Source organism: Indicator indicator, chromosome 11 (assembly GCF_027791375.1).
Source record: "Indicator indicator isolate 239-I01 chromosome 11, UM_Iind_1.1, whole genome shotgun sequence".
Taxonomy (NCBI): domain Eukaryota; kingdom Metazoa; phylum Chordata; class Aves; order Piciformes; family Indicatoridae; genus Indicator; species Indicator indicator.
The window spans coordinates 20,071,202-20,091,451 of NC_072020.1; the positions used below are offsets into that span (position 1 = coordinate 20,071,202).

At 40.2% G+C, this 20,250-nt stretch overlaps 1 protein-coding gene across 1 annotated transcript in view; it reads left to right on the top strand.

Moving 5' to 3' along the window:
* The window catches only part of NXPH1 (neurexophilin 1), a 140,462-nt gene that overhangs the window by 79,881 nt on the left and 40,331 nt on the right, over window positions 1–20,250 (top strand). The window lies entirely within an intron of this gene.

Sequence of the window (20,250 nt, forward strand, 5' to 3'; positions counted from 1 at the left end):
GGGAGAACACATTAGATTTACCAACAACACAAGGAGAATGTTTTCATGTAGGTCTCAATCCCTCTCAAAAGCCTTTGAAAATTCCCTTTCCTACTATGTGAGAGTGATATCTCAGAGATAAGGCTTGGTATAATAGAAAGGAAAGAGCACCTGTCCCTGTGCTGTGTGAGTGGTAAAGACAGAGCATGCAGCAAAGCAAGAAGTAGCAGGAATCTCTGCATGTAAGATCTGATCTGGTGTCGTTTGTGAGTCAGTTGATATTATGAGCCTTTTAGGTCTGAGACTGATTTTGGGGGGCTTGAAAGGTTGGGAGACAATAGCCATTTCATTTGTGTTGCCTAACCCAGCTGGTGGGCTTTTGCTGTAACAAAAGAAGCAGCCAGCAGAAATATTTTAATCTGAAAAACTGTCATGTTAATTTTATGCTTAATCAGTTAGGCCCTATGTAAGCTAATAGCAAAGCTCCCACAGTTACCTACAGTATTGAGACCTAGGGACCTGGTCCCATGTGCTTTAGTGATCCAAAGTCATAAAAATCATGGGATCCACAGGCACAGCTGATGTGTATGCTCTTAATAGACAGCAATTACAGGATAATGGGGTTTATAATAAAACTCAAAAGAAAGTCCAAGCTGAGTATCATTATGTTGGATTTAAGGTAGATTATGAGTTTGCACATTGAGTGTTATGATGATTCAGGTGATAGTAGTTAACTTTACAAAGCTTTTAAGTCTTAGGTCTGAGCTCCCCACTTCAGTGAGCTTTTGTAGTTAACTCAGACATCACACTTGTCTGGAGTCCTGTGTAAGAGTAGGTGCTTAAAGTCTAGTGTTTGTGAAAATGTCAATGGTTGGACTCGGTCTGAGAGGTCTTTTCCAACCAAAAAAATTTCATGATTCTAGTGTGAGGTACCCCATGGCAGCGGGGTTGGAACTAGATGATCCTTGTGGTCCTTTCCAACCCTGACTGGTTCTATGATTCTATGTGTTTGAAAACTGGCACGTATGTCTCAATGTGTCACTGCCAAAGAGATTCGATGTGCATAAATATTTGTATTTTGACAGAAAGCAGAGACCTCAGCCCTAGAAACCTTTGTGTTAAGTGCTGCTCATGAATGTGGCGTGAGACAAATTCTGTTCTGGTTAAGCTTGTGCTCAAAACATCTGATTTAAAACTCTTCATTACTTTTAAGGAGAGGCCATAAAATCAGATATACTACAAATTTTCATGGTGGAGAACATTTTAATAACTTCCCTCCTTAGCACATGGAAAGTGAAAATGTCCCTTGAAAGAGCTTTGCTCTTATTTTAGTGCAATAACTTGGAAGAAGTTAAAAGTGCTACTGTATCCTGTTTCACTAATAACTTGAATTTATTGTGCTTTTATGTTTTTATTTATGATGATTGGGTGAAATGAGAAGCAGGACTACAAAAAATAGGAATTTTCTTTTCTCCAGGCAAATACAAAATTGGGACTAAAATGTATTGCAAACATGAATCCATCTGAGACAATCTAATTGGATCTGGATATCTCTGAGTGCATGAGACTGGCAACAGCTGCCCCATTTACATATTTCCAGCTATGTAGATAAGTGAGACACAAAAAAGGTCATTTACAATCCATGAATCCCTCAATGGAGACAACAAAATTACATGGATATCTTTAACCTCTTTCCCAGTAATCACAGAGATATTTCCCACGTGGCTTTGGGTATGAAACTTCTAGCAGCAAAAGTCATCCACATATGCCAACAATCTCTATAAGTAATAGGTCAATAACACGCAGATGCCATCACAGCCACCAACAGAGACAGGCTCCACCACTGAGTGTAATGAAGAAGAAAACTTGATGGACATATCAAATGTGTTCCTCAGAAGAACACTTGTTCCCTCTTGAAAGGAAAGGAAAAAGAGAAGGCTAACTGAATGGAGAGTTTTGGAGAGCTATTCCTACTACACTATTAAGAGGCATTATTTATTACCACTCTGTGCCATGTTTGCAAGTAACACGAAAAAGAACTGTCAGCATGAAAGTTCAGTGGGGTCTGTACTTTGTAGCATCCACCTCACTACTGTTGTGGAAGGGAGAGGAGAACCAATATTGCAGAAGTAATACTTGGAGAATCTGCTTCCATGGGCCAGGAGAGTCTAATTCCACTCAGAGGTCTGCAGGACACAGTAGCTAGTGTATTGAAAACTGCTAGTGGTGCACCAAATAAGCATTTTTTAAAGTCAGAAGTATATGGGGAAAGGAAAGAGATGTCAGTCACTGTGATGACTCGGCACCTGCCCAACAGCCGGTAACTGGAAATGTGTGGCTCAGCATTTAAGAGAAGGTTCTGAAATGAAGTTTTATTGGCTCTTCAGAAAAATTCATCTTGTTAAAATAGTTTTCTTATTTACTTCTCTTGATACTTCATTGGTATCAGGTCCCAAAAAATGCAACCCCCAGTCTTCCACAGTTGAATAGCAGTGGCTTTGAAAACCTTAATGTCCCTCAAATACAGTCCTGCTCCTGTTCTAACTGGTTACTAGAATTAGCTTTCTGATGAGAATGATTTCTTTGCTTCTCAAAGACACCAGATCCTTCCACAGAGACAGATTATGGAGTCTACAGACCTCACTTTGTATTTATTCCATGTAAAATTTAATTGGAATTCATAAAACATTTGGTTTTGTTTCTACCTCCCTGAAGTCACTGGAAGTTTTGCTATCCTTTTAATTCCTTCAGCAGTGAGAGATCTGCAGGCTTGAGTTGGAAGCAATTACACCACCTGTATGTACAAAATCTGAAAGGAGCTTCTAGCAGCTTTATGAAAATCCACTAGAAGGAACTTAAAATTCCCTAAAGTTTTTGCAATTATGCAGTATGAATTTGTAAATGACAGAGTTCTACTTCAAAAGGATTTAGGTAAAGAACTGTGCAAGGAATTGGCAGAGGTGGTAAATGCTGGAAGGCTGCCCAATCTACTACTTTCTGTGCAGTTTACTCATTCTCCAAGTTGGAAGAGGGTAGATTTAGACTGGATGATAGGAAGAAACTCTTTATAGTGAGGGTGGTGAGACACTGGGACAGGTTGCCCAGGGAAGCTGTGGATGCCCCCTTCCTGCAGGTATTGAAGGCCAGGTTGGATGAAGCCTTGAGCAAAGTGGGCTAACGGAAGGTGTCCCTGCCCATGGCATGAGGGTTGGAACCTGATCTTTAAGGTCCCTTCCAACCCATTCCATGATTTTATATTCTAAAGTATGTAAACAATTAGTAATCAATTGAACTCAGAAGAGCAACTTTTTCTGTTTATGAAATGTTCAACAGAATGCTGTTCTGTCATTGTTTTTCCTTCATATCCTAGAATAATCAATTAAAAATGTAATCTTTACATTCTGAAAAAGTCCTCTGTAGGAGCTTGTTTTCAGTTGTGAGCCTGTTGTCTCTGACCAGTTAGGCAGTTGGGAACTGATTTAAAAGCTGGCATTCTGCACACATTTTTGCCTGTACAGCTTCCATTTGTGATGACTTACAGAAGAAACCCACAAAAAAATAGAAGAAAAATGTGAAAAGTCAAAAAAGAAATGAAGATTTCGGTGTGTATCTTTTTGTGTCCATCCAAGTGGTTCTGTGAGATGTGGGGAAAACTCAGTCTCAACTTTTCAAAAATCTGGAGGGTCTTGCAAAACCAGGGACAATTGTGTACCATGCAGTGCTACTCATACTGTGTGTCTCTTGGGTTTTGAGCTTTCTATCAGCATAGGAAGGCCACATTGCTTAATACTTGATGAAAACCTCCATCAAAGATTACCCTCCTGCCCCATCTGTTTTTAGTTTTCTCTATCTCCTAGATGTTTTGTATAATTTTCACTGAGATGTACTTTTCTGATTTCTTTGCCTCTTTTTAAAAGTCCACCTTGCACATAAGGTTTTATGTATCAACATGTGCTACAGGTCCAGTTCTGCAGAGTGGACTGAAGCCATCAAAACCCCATGTGATCCCCAGCACCATTCCTGAAGTCATCAGCACCCTGTCACTTTAGGTACTTGTGGCTGGACAGGCAAGTTGTCCTTTAAAATAAGAGAAAAGTGCCTCATAAAATCAAATGCATTTGATCTTTTCAACTATTTTTAGTTTGTGTCAGTCTTCTATGGCCCTGGGCAAGATATAGGCAAAATGCCAACCTTGGCAATCTTTTCAGACACTCTAATATGCCAAGTTCTGGCAGCAGCACATTTTTATCAGAATTGTTTTCCAGCCTCAGTAAACTGCTTCAAATACTGGTGTGCCTGTTACGGGTAGGACATCCACGGAGACCATAGTGATTGCAATCAAAAAGTAGCATAGGAAATGGAAAGAGTTAGTGTCAGTTTTGATTCTCACTATCCCCTTCATCACGACAATAAATGAACACAGTTCAGCTTCTGCTCTAGTAAGCCTTTTCCATAAGAGCAAGGTTTTAGAATCCCAGTGCTTAACATTCACAGTGCAATATTCTGGTGTTAGAAACGTAGTGGAAGTGTAGGAGGAAATCCAAAAAACTGTGTCTGTGCAGTGTCGTGATAAAAGCGTGCATGCACAGAGGAGTCAAGGAATTCAAAGTGATGATTCTCAAGGGAATTTTAAATTAGTCTCCTTTTACCTTGCAGAGAGTTTTCTAGGATTTCCTTTGGCAGATATTTTCAGGCCTGTGTGCAGTGTGGATGTTGCATTTGCCATGGCAATCATAAGTTTGAATTGCCTGACGCTTTGGTGAGTGTGAATTTCTTAACCTAATGTCACAAAAACACTATTTTCAAGGGTGCTGCCCTCCTCCCCTCCCTCTCCCCAATTTTAGAAACTGCCTTTTTTTTTTTTCTCTTTTAATAATGTAAATATGTAAAAAGCAAAATAAGGCCGTTGTGATCAATAATATGATATTTTAAAGAAAACAGCACGATGCTGAAGCTTTTTTAATAACTAGTTGGCTGTGTAATCAATAACCTAACTACAGCTCTGTTTGCACAAGAGAGAGGGTTGATCAGAAGTGCTGAAAAGACAAGGAAATTGTTTTGATTATGTGCACACATTTCAGCACTTTGCAGGATGCCAGGATGCATTTTCTGTGTGTTTATCACCTAATGCAATACCCAGAGACTTCATGTTGACTGCACAACAGGATCAGCACCCAAAGCCTGGACTTTATAGTACCTTAAACATACTTGTCTTCCTTTTGCATTCAAGCATTAAATTAGAACTGTTGTAAATATCATGTTCCATATCAGCTCCTAGATGTGGCTATGACATGTTCTAGAATATATTGTTTTTATATGTTAATGCATTTGTTTCTTGTCTGCTGCTTTCAAACTCTGTCAAACATAAAATCTTTCCCTTTGACTGTATACACACAGCATTTGAAGCTTGCCAAATAACACTTTTTGGACTAAGCAGTATGCAAAAAATGACAAGGACATTTTCTTTAAAGTACAAAAGGCATTTTCCCATGAAAAATAGCCACATTTTACTTTAATCATCATGAAAGCTGGCAAACTGTGGACTGAGTAAGAAAATGAAGAAAAAAAAATCACCTCAGACAATATTTTTGCTTCAGAAAAACAAAAAAGAAGCACTCAAAATAGGATTTGGCACAAAATTGCCTCTATGCTTATATTTGCTCTTCAGTCTGCTATAAAAATGTGACCTTTTCAATGTTTTCTCCTTGGGAGGAGGCTCTTATCTCCCATTTCCTTTCCAAGGGAGATTAGCATATTAGTACCGATGCATCCTTCCCCTAAAAGAATCCAGCAGCAGGACCAAATACCATTTCTTCCTTCACTGATCAATATGGTGGTGCCTTGCTATCAGCTGAACTCAGAGGCAGTCTATTCTTTGCTCCACAGGATAGTAGTCTCAGTGAAGAAACTGAGAGATAAGTGTACGACAGAGCCTACACTAACATGATGAAAGATGATAATGTTATCTCATTTCTCAAGTGAGGTTTGGCTACCAAAGTTTTTGTGAATTTTTTTCTAGGACAAGAAATGATGTTTTTTTACTCTTAGTTCCAAGTATCAGTTGTTGTTGGACACTCTTGCAGGGGGGACTTCAACACTGCACGATAAATCCAGCGACATGCAGCTTTGATGAGCTGGAATCTCCTTCCTTTGAGGAGGACCTCTTGGTCTTTTACAGTTATGAAATGTGAAGCAACATTACGTCTGGAGCAATAGAATACAGGGAAGAAAAATGCAGGTTTCTAGCCCACTTACCTGCCCTCCCCAGACGAAGCCAGAGATTGTGAAACCAACATGATTCAACGTTATGATTCAACATTAGCTGACAATGGTAGTTTGCAGCCCAGAAGGCCAGCTGTGTCCTGGGGTGCATCCGAACCAGTGTGACCAGCAGGACAAATGAGGTGATTTTCCTCCTGTACCTCTTGTGAGACCCCACCTGGAGTACTGCATCTAGTTCTGGGGCCTCCAGCATAAGAGACATAAAGCTGCTGGAGTGGGTCCAGAGAAGGGTCACGAGGATGATCAGGGGGATGGAGAACATCTCCTATGGGAATAGGATGTGAGGTTTGGAACAGTTCAGCCTGCAGAAGACCTTAGAACAGCCTGCCAGTACCTGAAGGGGGGCTACAAGAAAGCTGAGAAAGGACTTTTTACAAGCACTTGTAGTGACAGGATGAGAGGGAATGGACTGAAGCTTGAGGAGGGCAGATTTAGACTGGAGACTGGGAAGAAATTCTTGACAGTCAGGGTGGTGAGATGCAGGAATAAGTTGCCCAAGGAGGTCATGCCTGTATATAGTGGAAGCTGTCCCTGCCCATCGCAGAGGGGTTGGAGATAGATGATCTTCAAAGTCCCTTCCAACCTAAACCATTCTATGAGATACTACTGCACTGTGATATACCACAAGTAAAGATGTTGAATGTCAGAATTAGGCAAGGCAGATTGTTGTTCTGGTATGCTGTGCTGCAGGAGAGACAGAAAATTGTCTTTGTTATTTTTTGCTGGTAATCTTTTGTATGTTTTCAGATGTTGCTGACTGGTAGGTGACCTAATTTATAGTAGCATGACACTTAAGGCAATGTTACACTTGCCAAATACTCACTATTCACCCTGGAAAATTAACATTTCACATGTTTCCAATAATTTACTCAAGAGTTCTGTGCAATGATGTTTTCTCTTGGCTTTATGGTCAGAACTGGAATTATTTAGCATTTCTCAAATCTGCTCTAAGGATGCAGATATGACTCTTCTAGTCATAATCTTTTGTCAGATATACCAACTTCAAAAATTCTGTTTGACCTTAAATTTAGCAATGAAAGAAAATCCTGAAATAGAGTTTTCATGAGAAAATCTTGCAGCAAATAAAAACAAACCTTGAAGGAAATAGATGCTTTGACTGTCAGAAACTCTCATTTATAAAATATACTTGAAGTCAACTCATGATGAAGAGAAGTAAAAGAAAGCTTCAGTTATCCCAATGTAAAACATAAGAAAACAGGCTTTATAAACATGTTCTCCAGAGTTCTTCAGAGTGTGGTCATAGGAGAGTCCTGCCCTTTCTGACCAGTAAATTTTAACAAGCCTTCTGCATATCTACTCATAAGAATGATGAGACAAAAGCAGTGTAAACAGTAACAGCTTTGCTTAGAAATTTCTCAGCTTGTGCTAATGTTGTACTTCAGTGAAAAAATTAAGATTATCCCTCAATATGACACCACCATGGCCATTAAACCATGGCCCAAGAAACATGTCCATCCGTTTATCGAACACCTGCAGGGATGGTGACTTCACCACCTCCCTGAGCAGCCTGTTCCAATGCCTGATCACTCTGTCAGTAAAGAAACTTTCCCCAGTACACAATCTAAACCTGCCCCAGCAGAATTTCAGGCCATTTCCTCTTTTTATATCACCTGATACTGGAGAGAAGAGACTGAGCCCCACATCACTACAATCTCCTTTCAGGTATTTCAGAGCAATGAAATCTCCCTTCAGCCTCCTTTTCTCCTGACTCAACAACCCCTCAGCCGCTCCTCACCAGCCCTGTTCTCCAGACCCTTCCCCAGCTTTGTTTCCCTTCTCTGGATCTGCTCCAGCACCTCAATGTCTTTCTTGCAGTGAGGAACCCAAAACTGAAGACAGTATTCAGTGTGCAGCCTCAGCAGTGCCCTGTACAGGGGCACAATCACTTCCCTGCTCTTTCTGGCCACACTATTCCTGATGCAGGCCAGGATGCTGGTGGCCTTCTTGGCCACCTGAGCACATTGCAGGCTCATGTTCACCTTGCTGTCAACCAGCACCCTCAGGTCCTTTTTTACCAGGCAACTTTCCAGCCACTCTGCCCCAATCAGAGTTGTATGATAGAGGGACAGAATAAGTAGAGGTGGGGTGATAATCTTCCTGATGGGTGATGAAGGTGATGGCCAATTGTCCAAAAGGCCTGACTCCAAACCAAATTTATTCTGCAACGAAATCAAATAGAATAAAGGTCCTGCATTTCACATTGTTGTTGTTATGTATGGCAAACAGGCTCACAACGGAGTCTGCACAGACTTTCCTTAAGCTTATTAAAAAAAAAAATTAGCAATCAGTTCAGGGAAAGAAAAATGCACAATCATTTTATGTTTAACCAAATTCAGTAAATGCAACACTCCAAAATTAATTGCTTATGTTTCTTCCCACTGGCTGTCTCTTTGGCATATCAAACTGACTTCCCTTTTGCGTTCCATGTTGACAATAGAACTACAGTTAGGCTGTCATTCTGCCAACACCATGCACAGTCAGGAGAAATTTGGAATATGGAAATAGCTGCTGGCTTGGCTAGGACTAAAACCTCCTCTCTGGTAAGTCCCAACTGTTGCAGACTGCTTTGTAGACCAAAATCAACACCTTCATGGTATAATAATCTTTTAAAATATTAATTAAGGGCCATCTTTACCAAAATTCTCATCTGAGGTAGTATTGGCAAGTGTCATAATGCATGCCCATAAAGTTTCTGGGAAATGACATTTAGAAAACCTTGGCACTTAGAAGGGCCTTTGCTGTTGAGTACCTTTGAAGAATTAGCTTACACAGCCATGAAAAAGGAGCTGAACAACTGAGAAGGAAGGAAATATTTGGGAATAGAGGAAGCACAAAATGTTCTCTAGTTAATTTGTTCTAACTTTTAAATGTTATGGCAATTGAAGAGCAACATTTTCATGTTCTTTTGCGAGTAGAGTTTGTTTTGGAAGATGCTGACATTATGCACAAATGAGAAAATCCCAGTACTAAGGTGTTGAAACTTTCTTGGCACTGTTATGGTGGTCTTCAAGTGTGAGTGGACAGCGTTCACTGGGTTTGGATATTTTATTTGACTTCCACCTTGACTTAATTCCAGCAATCTTTTCCATAGTCAAGACTTGGGATTTTGCCATCTTCAGTGAAATGTGTAAAGATCTTACTGCTTGTTGCATGTGTGATGCTCATTTCCTTTCAAGCACCTCAACTTTACCTAGAAAACCTGAGTCTGTTTATAAGCAAAGAGGTCGAATAGCTTACTGTGAGCCAAGGTGCTTGTCCTGTTGCAGAGGTGATATATGGCCTGTGAGGACCTAAAAATTCCCCCTGCCAGAAAGAGCAGTAGTTACTAGCTTACAGAATACTCTTGATTGCTCTGACTTCTGTTACTGCAGCCCATGTAAGTTTTTCCATGAGGTGGCACTGGCTGCTGAAACATCAACAAACCTTTACATGCAAATTCTTAGCATCTGTTGCTGGAACTGTTTGGAGATGGAAAATCACTGATATTATAAAGTCTGCAGGAGCACTCAGCTGCCTCTTTCTGGGTCTCATCTCTGGAAAGAAGAGCTGTTCTTTTCTGATGACAGAACCCATATTTGAAGCTTTCTGGTACCAAGACCCTTTTGGGCTCCTCTACACCTGTTTGCTCTGGGTGTTTGACAGCAATTTGGTTCCTCAAGGTTGAGGAATATCAATCAATTCTAATAATTGGTTGATGTACTTGGTCGTGGAGGATCATAGCTCCTGCCAGAAATTCCAAGCAGTTAGTAGTCCCTTGGCTAGTGTAAACACTTGCAGATACTAATTAACAGTAGCTTTTCACTTCTCTGCTCTAGGGAGAGCTGAACTCTGCTGCTAAATAACAGAGCTGCTTCTAAGGCAGTGGAGCTATCTTCAGCTTATGCTTGTCTATGACCAGTGTGGAAAAGAAGGTGGCCCTGCCCTTCCCTCCAGCCTTGCCAGCTTATTGTGCTGGTGCTGATGAGCATGTAGTGGTGTGATGGCTTACACTGAAAGCTAACCTTCCAAAATGTAGAAGTTTTCCTTTGGATCAGTAAACTGACGTGACTCTGCCTGGCTCCATTTAGCCTTAGAGCTGATGAAAAGAAGGAAATTGCAACCTGAGACCATGGGAAGGGGATCACTCTTTTTGACATCAGGGCACTCTTGGACTGGCTTACAGCATCCTGAAACGACGCCTTCAGACCTTGAGATCACCACTGAATCATTTCTTGGCTCTCAAGGGACACACAACTCAGATTTAGAGCTCAGCTGAGGAAGAGAGGCAGATGTGACAAGATGAAAAGGAATAATGCAGGAGTGGTTCAGCAGGCATGGATGGTTCCATGTCTCTCTGAGAATCACTTGTAGGATTAGTGTGAACCTGAGACTACTCTAACTTCTGCAAACTGACTTCCAGCAATCTTTTAAATAAAACTGATGGATAAGTGATGTATGTTCCTCACAGTTCTCAGCCACTTAGCACACAGTGGTGCTATGGCTCCTGTGCTTGAATACAAAAAATCCTTTAAATAAAAAGTCACTTGCAGTAAGTAATTACTACTGATTTGTTGCTGGTAAGAGGTAACTTCATTTATAGTGTATTTATGGCAAGCTGTGTGCTCAGAGCAGTTTGGCAGAGCAGACTGGTCCATGATAACAGCAGGAGATTTTTTTTTTTCCCTAGAGGAATCCTATTTCTATAATAATGGGATTTTTGGCTTGGTGTATTTCCAGTCATTACTGAAAAGAGTTGAAGCATCTTATCTCTTGCATTCCTCTGCAATGACTGACTTTGTATAGAACATCTGTCATTTGCTCAGCTTTTATTGCCATTCATTTTGAAGGCAATGATGAATTGCTGTTTCAATGTCTTCATCAGATTGTGCAGATATTTTCTTTGAGCATCTCCCCACTTATCCTCAAAGGACTATCCAGACAGTTTAATTGATCTAATATAGCACAGTGGCACATGTCAATCTGCTAGCCAGCCCTTTCTCAATATCTCACTCCTGTTCTCTTAGTTTGGCTTTAGAGAATGCTATGTTAGTAGGAATGAGTAATAACTACTAGATCTCCTGATTGTACAGATTATTGATTGATCCACTGTATCTATTAGGCCCTCACTGTTAGGAAAGCAACATGCTTCTCTATTTATTTAATAATAAAATAATAATGAAATAAATAAACTCTGGACTTACTAATTAATTTGGGATGATTTTTGTGACTTGCTGCAGGCATGCCAGGAGGGGGTTGGTCTCTTCTCCCAGGCAACCAGCACCAGAACAAGAGGACACAGCCTCAAGCTGCGCCAGGGGAGGTTTAGGCTGGAGGTGAGGAGAAAGTTCTTCACAGAGAGAGTTGTTAGAGGTTGGAATGTGCTGCCCAGGGAGGTGGTGGAGTCACCATCCCTGGAGGTGTTCAAGAGGGGACTGGACGTGACACTTGGTGACATTGTTTAGTGGTCATGAGGTCTTGGGTGACAGGTTGGACTTGATGATCCTTGACGTATTTTCCAACTTTATTGATTCTGTGATTCTCTCTGGTTTCACATCACCTCTCATGGCCACTGAATTTGTGCTAATATGTTTTTAATAATAGGTTTTAAGACTTTTACCTGCTACGTAGTCCTACTGTATGGCAAATTTGTTGAATGCAGATTATTTTATAGGCTTTTGCCTAACTTTTATTTTTTTTTTTAATCAGATGAGTATCACAGTAACTCTTTTGACAGAAGCTTTTGATTCTGTTTCAAGAAGTAACAGTGAAGTCAATATTCCGCCTTTTTTTTATGTTTGCAAAACTGATTTTGGTGTGAAATGGAGAAATGTGTGTTTCGATATCAGATCAGAACGAGGGTCTGGATGTCAGTCAGGCTCAGTTAACAGCATTTTGTGTCTTCAGAAAGCCTCTATCTGTAATAGGGGTTTAATTTTGTGGCTAGTAGCCAGCTGAGAGACTTGAAAGACACATTAAGCTGAATTTTGCACATATGTTTAGGCAGTACTCCTGAAAACTGAGTGTAAGCCTCTTCAGAGTAGCAATATAGGTTTGTTGGTGGTTTGTTTATTTTATTTTTTCTTGTTTGGGTGGGGTTTTCTTTTTGATTTTGTGGGGGTTTTTCTTTGTTTGTTTTGTTTTGTTGTTGTTGTGGCTTGCTTTGGTTTTGTTTTGGTCCTCATGTATTCCCTACCCATACTTCCCTCTAGATGACTTCTGTTATCTTCTTCATAGCTTCTGTCACATTTCCCCTTCACCTTACATGCTCTCTGTACTTAGAGCTGTGAAAGGTATGGACTAGTGTCCTTCCACATGAGGTAACAGCTTTTGTCTCCAGGTTATTCCCAGATGGATGGGGGAATAACGAACCGTAAATCAGCTTTGAAGTCTAATGAAACTATTAGACTTTTTGTCTGATCCAGTACTTTTCATTTTGACTCCACAGATGGCTGAATAGTCTGGATTTTATAATTTTCTCTAATTTTGTATCCTTAGAAATCACAGCAGATTGCCCATTACACGTTTATGTGGCCATTTCTCCAATCTTTGTTCTCCCATGCTCCAGTGGAGACCTCAGTGAAGATTCTCAATCCAGCTGTGTCTCTCTCAGTGAAGATGGCCTGTAGCATTATATTGCTTGGCAGCATTTTGAATTGTCCACAGCTTTGCATTTGAATATGAGGAACTTGTGTGCAGGATGCTAGAATTTATTTCTTACCCTATTCCATAAAAGCAACCACAAAAAAACTTGAGCAAGACAACCTTGACAAAAGTTATGCTGAAATGCTCCTAGTTTGACAGAGTGACCTCTAATACTTCATCCTTGATTCAAGAAATAACTGTAGCTGGAATTTTTCATCTGCAAATAATTGCAGCTACGTTTTACAGCACTTAGCCTGATCACAGTTCCCACAGAGCTATGGTGAAGTATGAGTTACATGTAGCTCTTCTTCCATTATGGGGTCTGAGTTTAGCCTCCATGTTTTCTGATCCATCTGATTCTGAAGAATTATCCTGTTCAGGCATGTTTTGATGAAATGGGGTGTCCAAAAAACCTTACCCATTTACTGAAGCCAATTTTTTTTCGCAGTACTGTAAACATTTCAGTGAGATTAAACGAGAAGACTTCTCTAGGGTTGGACTTCTGATTAAAAACAGTCAGATAGAGAAAGCTGATACTTCAGAAAGCTACTATCCCATAGTGTATTACTGTGAGGGGAGTATCAGAAGGAACTCATAAGTCTTCACCATATTGGTGGCTGCTCATTTTGCTCCTCAAGATATCAGCTCTTCTGGTTGCCTGTGATCACTTGTTTTCTCTTATAACCTCCTGTCCTGGTTTGAGTTAGAGCAGAACTGTTCAGTGATTTCACTTTCCATCTCAGCCTTTTCTCAGTAACTGCACTTTCTGAAGCTAATGGCATGTTTTTGCTGACAGCGTCTGCTTCCAAAAATCATAGATCTTGATGTTTACAGCTAGTACCAAGGATCAGTTTGCAGAAAGGCTCTTGTTTGTACTCGCTCCTGTGCAGACCAAGGTCACTGCTAAATCTTCTGTACCACTTTGAGGTGCTGTAAAGAAAGAGGATGGCACCTGCAGAAAGGATTGGACAGTTCAGGTGACCCTAAACTCACCAACAAGGGATTCCATACATTATCCATCACAGTCAGTACAAAGTTGAATGTTAAGTTCTTCTATAATGGTTAGTATCTGAGGATGTTATTCTGCCTTTGATCCCAGTCTGTGTGTTCCTAAATCCAGTTTGGGTCCAGCTCTTGAATCTGGTTCCTGTCTGCCATTAAGTCTACTCTGGGATTCCTCCAGTGCTTGCCCATAGCATCAGTGGTAACAGCGATGCAGTTACCATCAGGGTGGTTGGGCTCAATGTTAGTTTTGTATATATTTGTATATATTTAACTGTATTGTTATTATTTCCATTGAAGTAGTTTTAGTTTTCTTTTCAATCCATAAATCTCTCTCATTTATTTCCTTTCTCTTCCCCTTTGGGAAGGGAGAGGGGTTAGCAGAGAGTCTCTGTCATTCATCTAGAGGTCAGCCCAGCCCTAAATGTTGACATCTCCCCAAAAGAGGAATCACCTCCCATATTTAGGAAAAAAATTCTGTACTGAAAGAGTGGTGAGGTGTTGGAACAGGCTCCCCAGGAAGGTGGTGGAGTCACCATTCTTGGAAGTGTTCAAGAAACATGTAGATGTGGAGCCTCAGCATATAGTTTAGTGCTCCTGGTGGTTGTGTTATGTTTGGACTTGATGATCTTAAAGGTGTTTTCTACCTTTAATCATTCTGTGGTGGAACTGAAAGAAGCAAACACTTTCTGCCGTCTTCTATGCTATTCATCTATTTTGAAAATGCAAAACATGGACAGAAAGGAAAATACCACTGAGATGTGCACCAAGGAACTGGGTGGAAAATCAAAAGAAAAACCTGGCCATGGTTCCGCCTGTGTTTTTAATTCATCTTTCTTCTACCACTCAGTTTATGTAATTTAAGAACTCAGGGTTATAAAGATGACATGAGAGTAATCTAAAGTCTTGAATTAAGGAAACTGAATTAGATTTACAGAAGCTGATATCTGTTGCTCTAAACCTTATTTCTCTATGAGCAATCAATGTGCTGCTAGATCAGCAGTCTGCTTAGATCAGCACTCTCCAAATAGTGACTGCAGTTACAGCATACAGATCTTCCACTCTACAGCTGAAAACTGTAGCACTTATAATAGTAAGCTTGTAGTTAATGGTTAGAGTGTTTCCTGGAGTACCATATTCTTTTGCCTTTTTTTTTTTTAATTTGGAAACTCAAGCAATAATAGCTTTATTTATTTATTTTTTAATAAAGTTATGCATTCTAAGCTACTGCAGTTTTATTTCAATATAAAACTAGAAACTCTGGTTAGTTGATTATGGAACTGGAGGTAGCTTGTCAGGAAACATTAAGTTAAATTTTGTTTCCTGTGGTCTGCCTGGAGGCTGTGGAATTGTGTTTTTTTTCTTCTTAGTACCTTTTGTGGTTGTGGGTGGTTCTTATTTGCTGTATATATTGTCAAGGATTAGGGCTGGCCCAGACATTAAGCAAATGGCAGATGCTTTGCTTTAACCCCTCTCCCTTCCCAAAGGAAAGAGAAAGAGAGTATGGAAGACAGACTGATGGGCTGAGAAATCTGAAACTATTTTAATGAAAATAATAACAATAAAATGAAATATATATAAATAGGTACAAACTCAATGTTCAACCCACCCTCCCTAATAGCAATTTCATCACCATAGAATCATCACTGAGGAAATCCTAGACTGGACTCAGTGGCAGGTGGGAACAGGATTCAGGAATTCATGGATCAGGAATGAAGACAGAATGTACAGAGTCCTCCTCAGATGGTGGCCACTGAAGAACAGAAAGAGCTTGACTTTCATGATCCCTCAGCTTTATCCTAAGTATGATATATCTGGAATGGAATCCCTTGTTGGTCAGTTTAGAGTCAATCGAACTGTCTGCTTTCTCCCCACAGCTGGAGCCTTTTACTTTCTGCACCTCCAAGGTAGTACACAAGACTTAGCAGGGACCTTGATGTGAACAGCAATCTTTGGTACTAACTATAAGCATCAAGGGCTGCCACTTCCAGAAGCTGTTCAAAAACATGCTGTTAACTTCAGAAAGTGCAGCTACTTAGAAGAGACTGAACTGAAAAGTTAAATCACTGGACAAAATTAGCTCTGTTCTGGCTCAAACCAGGACACACGTTCATGGCTCACAGGACATTTCGGAAGTGAGGAGAGCTTTTGCTTTCTGTAAGAACCTCCTTCACACTTGGCTGTGTTTGCTCTTCAGTCAAATTCACTACCATGACACTCTTACTTAAGATGGTTTACTTGGTTAAAGACCGTAGATTGAGACATTATCTTCACTTCAGCTTGTCTTTATGGATTGGAGAATGAATCTGGAGTGTCACAAGTTTACCAAAAGAATAACCTGTGAAAATAAACACAATGTAGATGATACGTTCCAGGCATGTAAATGTGCAGGAAATCTTTAGTATTAATGTTCCCAAAGATTCTTTCATCCTCCTGTAATAATCTACCTTTTGATTTTCCTTCCTAGTCAGCCCAAACCCAGCAATAAATACTCAGAAGGTCTTTGGTAGTTGGTTTGTTATACAGAATCATGGAATGGTCTGGGTTGGAAGGGACTTCTGAAGGTCATCTAGTCCAGCCCTCTCTGCAGTCAGCAGGGGCATCCTCAACTAGATCAGGTTGCCCAGAGCCCTGTCGAGCCTCACCTTGAATATCTCCAGGGATGGGGCCTCAACCACCTCCCCAGGCATATCTGACAGAGCTGTCTTCCACTGACTGAATTGCCTGCTGAAATTATTCATTGCAGTGCCTCTTTTTTCTTTTTTTTTTCCCCCAATTGATGTCACCAATAAAAGAGCATTTGCATGCAAGTGCCATGTGAATTTCACAAAATCATCTTAATGCTCTGTGATGCAGCACGTGATAACGCATGAGTGAAGAATGTACATCCATTGCTGTGGATGGTACAACCTGCTCCATCCCTTTTGTGCCTGATGAGCTCTCTAAGCTCAGGGAATTTCTGAAATCAGAATATTTTTATCCCTTTTTATCTTGAAAGGGGCTTGAGCTTTCAGAAAATGAGAGATTCTTATGATCTGAAATCTGGGCAGTCATTTCTGGCATTCAGTTGCTAGAATTATTCTGATTTTTTGTTGTATTTGAGGGCAAATATTGATATTTTTAAGGATATCTCTATGAATTCACTATTTATTTGTCCTACAGGGTATTATGCTGATACCTTACATTACCTCTTTACAGATGTTGATTGCAAAGAAAAAAATCTGTTAAGACATACATTTGAGACTTCCATCTCTTAACATCTGTTTAACACAGCTGCATTAGCTTTTCTTGTAAAGATGAATATTGACTCTGCACTGTGGTGTCTGGGTGTCAGTGCTTGAACTACCTTTTTCTGTCTGACCTGTTTGCTTGGTGATTATTTGCTCTGTTTTGTGGATTCCTTGGGATACATAGAAACAAAAGAGCTGTATCGATGTACACAAGTGTAGTATGGTGACATTGCTTATGTGTTGACATTGGCACAACAACCTGCCAGTTGGGGGAAGGCAAAGCCTAATATTCAACAGATGGCATAGTTCTAAACTGTATAATAATGACTGCAGTTATCATTACTGTCATTTGATGACACATACAATAGTTGGAAAAGACTCGAACTGGGTAATCACAGCAAATATACTCCAAAGGACCATATGCACTTCAAACTATCAAAATGGTGATGGGTGCTTGGGCTGACTGCCAAGTCTTTCCATATTTCAGGTAGATTTACTGCTGAGGACTAGAAGCCAAAGCCACATTGTTTGACATCACACAGAGGGCTGGCGTCGTCCCTTCTGTAGTGACAAGAAGCAAAACATAAAAATTGGCATCTCTTGTGCACAGGCAAACTGTTTTCTGTAGGTGATATGTGTCTGTACTGTTATCACACATGTAATGGCATATATATGTTTGCAAGGTTTTTCAATTTTTCATAAAAATCAAAGTATTAAAAACCAGAAAAGGCTTGTTGTGGAAGCCTGAAGAGTTTTAGATGATGATCATAAGCTTCTCTCAATGATCCTGATAATCTTACCATAGAATCATAAAATTGTCTGGGCTGGAAGGGACCTCCAAAGGTCATCTAGTCCAATCCCCTGTGCAGTAAGCAGAGACATCCTTCACTAAGTCAGGTTGCCCAGAGCCATGTCAAACCTCACTTTGAATATCTCCAGGGATGGGGCCCCAGCCACCTCCCTGGGCAACCTGTTCCAGTATTCTGCCACCCTCATAGAAAAGAATCTGTTCCTAACATCCAATCTAAATCTGCTCTTTTCAAGTTTGAAGCCATTGCCCCTCATCCTGCCACTTCAGGCCTTTGTAAACAGTCTCCATCCTTCTTGTAGCCCCCTTCAGGTACTGAAAGGTCACTATTAGGTCTCCCTGGAGCCTCCTCTTCTCCAGGCTGAACAACCCCAGCTCCCTCAGCCTGTCCTCATAGCAGAGGTGCTCCAACCCCCTGATCATTTATGTGGCCCTCCTCTGGACCTGCTCCATCAGGTGCAGTTTATTGGGGAAAAAAGATCAGGTGAACTATAGCTCAATTTTTTACAAAGTTAAAAGCATTTTTGCCCTCTAACCTAACATGACTCTGAATGCTTTGTAATTATCCTTGCAGGGGACCTCCAATTCATAATTTGAAGGTGTTTGTTTGTTTTTGTTTCTTAACAATTCAGATTTTAATGATTTTTCTTCCTCAGATTTGAAGGATATTATGTTATGTTGGGCTCTGGCAGAAAAAGGCATTGGCTTTTAGAAAATTAATTAGATCATATTTGAATGTTCATATTACTCCTTTACATCTGTGTAAAAATAGTTCTTGTTGATTGCCTGGAGATTTAGGAGTGACCTACTATCACCCAATTAAGAAAAAAAAAAAATCCAGAAAAAAGCAGAGCTTTTCCTGAGCTGTTCATTACAGCATCTCCCCTCATGGCTTTGAGTCAGTTTGTGCTAAGAGGGGCACGCAGCCTTCCCTTCATGTTTATTTTATTTCTCTAAAGAAAGAAATAGGTAGTAAACCCGTGTTGCTTTATTTAACAGTTCTGTACAAGCCTTCAAACACTACAACAAAGCTGGGATATTTCACATCCCCCTTCAGTGATCTAACACTTAATATTAAGACAGCTCCTACTGTGACATGTTTTAAACTGTTTCTTCCCTCTGCTGGGCTAACGACATAATAGGGATCAGGAAAACAGTTCTGAACGTGGCATTGTTAAAATGTCTGCAAAAAATTCTAGGTTAAGCCTTCTCTCTGACCCTACCTTCTGTAATTGGTGCAAAGCAGATTGAGAGAACCTGCAGACAAAGAATCTTGTTAAATGGAGACTGCTGTTTTGTCAGCTGACATTCAGCTACTTGCATCAGGTCCTGGGTTCAAATCCTGATGTATTCATGGCTTCTATAAAGTGGACTGTTAAAAAGCACCATAAACAAGGGGGGAAATCCATAAATCAACCTGAATGGGAAATGGAAATTATAATGAGACTCTTACAAATCTCCTAATAAAAGGAAAGAAGTTGATGGTTTCTTTCAATTTGGTTTTTTTGGTTGCATTTTTCTTTTGTGGTGTTTTTTTTTTTTTGTGTATGTGTGTTTGTGGGGTTTTAGTTTTGTTTGGTTTTGTTTGGTTGTTTTTTGTTATCACTGTTGTTGTTTTACCCTTGAAATGTATACAGAGCACATGCATCTGGAAAAGATGTTCTTATTTTTGCTAGCAGGCTGCATGTGCATACTTGCTCTGCTATATCAAGGCCATTGCTATCCACAGGAAATCATCCCCTAGTGTTTCAGTGCATCTGAGATCATGCTCCTTTAATTTTAATCTTTCTGCAGAATTAAGCTCAACATAATTTGAGAGTAGTCTTTCAAACTGATATAGAGCAGTCAGGAGAGATGGTATCACAACCAAGGTCATTGAATGAGAACCCAGGAATTTAGGATATTTTCTGTGAGTTGCATGTACACTGTGGAAAGCAATTTTGCTCTAGATTATAATTTTAAGTACCTGAGTAAATTCAGGAGTATCTCTGAGATGCTGTGAACTGAAAGCAGAGAGTAGCTTCTGGCAGTCATTGTCCAACATCCTGTCTGTTCTAGGGGTGGAAAGGAAAATTGCTGACAGGAAAATTCAGATACCTACTTCAGAACAGATGTACAAAGATCTAACTAATCCAGATCTGAAAGAGCTTTGGAGAGTGGGCTTTACTTGCTTACTTGAAGCAGTTTACTTGAGGTCATGAGCACTGGAACAGACTGGCCAGGAAGGAGGTGGAGTCACTGTTCGTGAAAGTGTTCAAAAACTGTGTAGAAGTGGTACTTTGGGACATGATTTAGTGGTCATAGTGG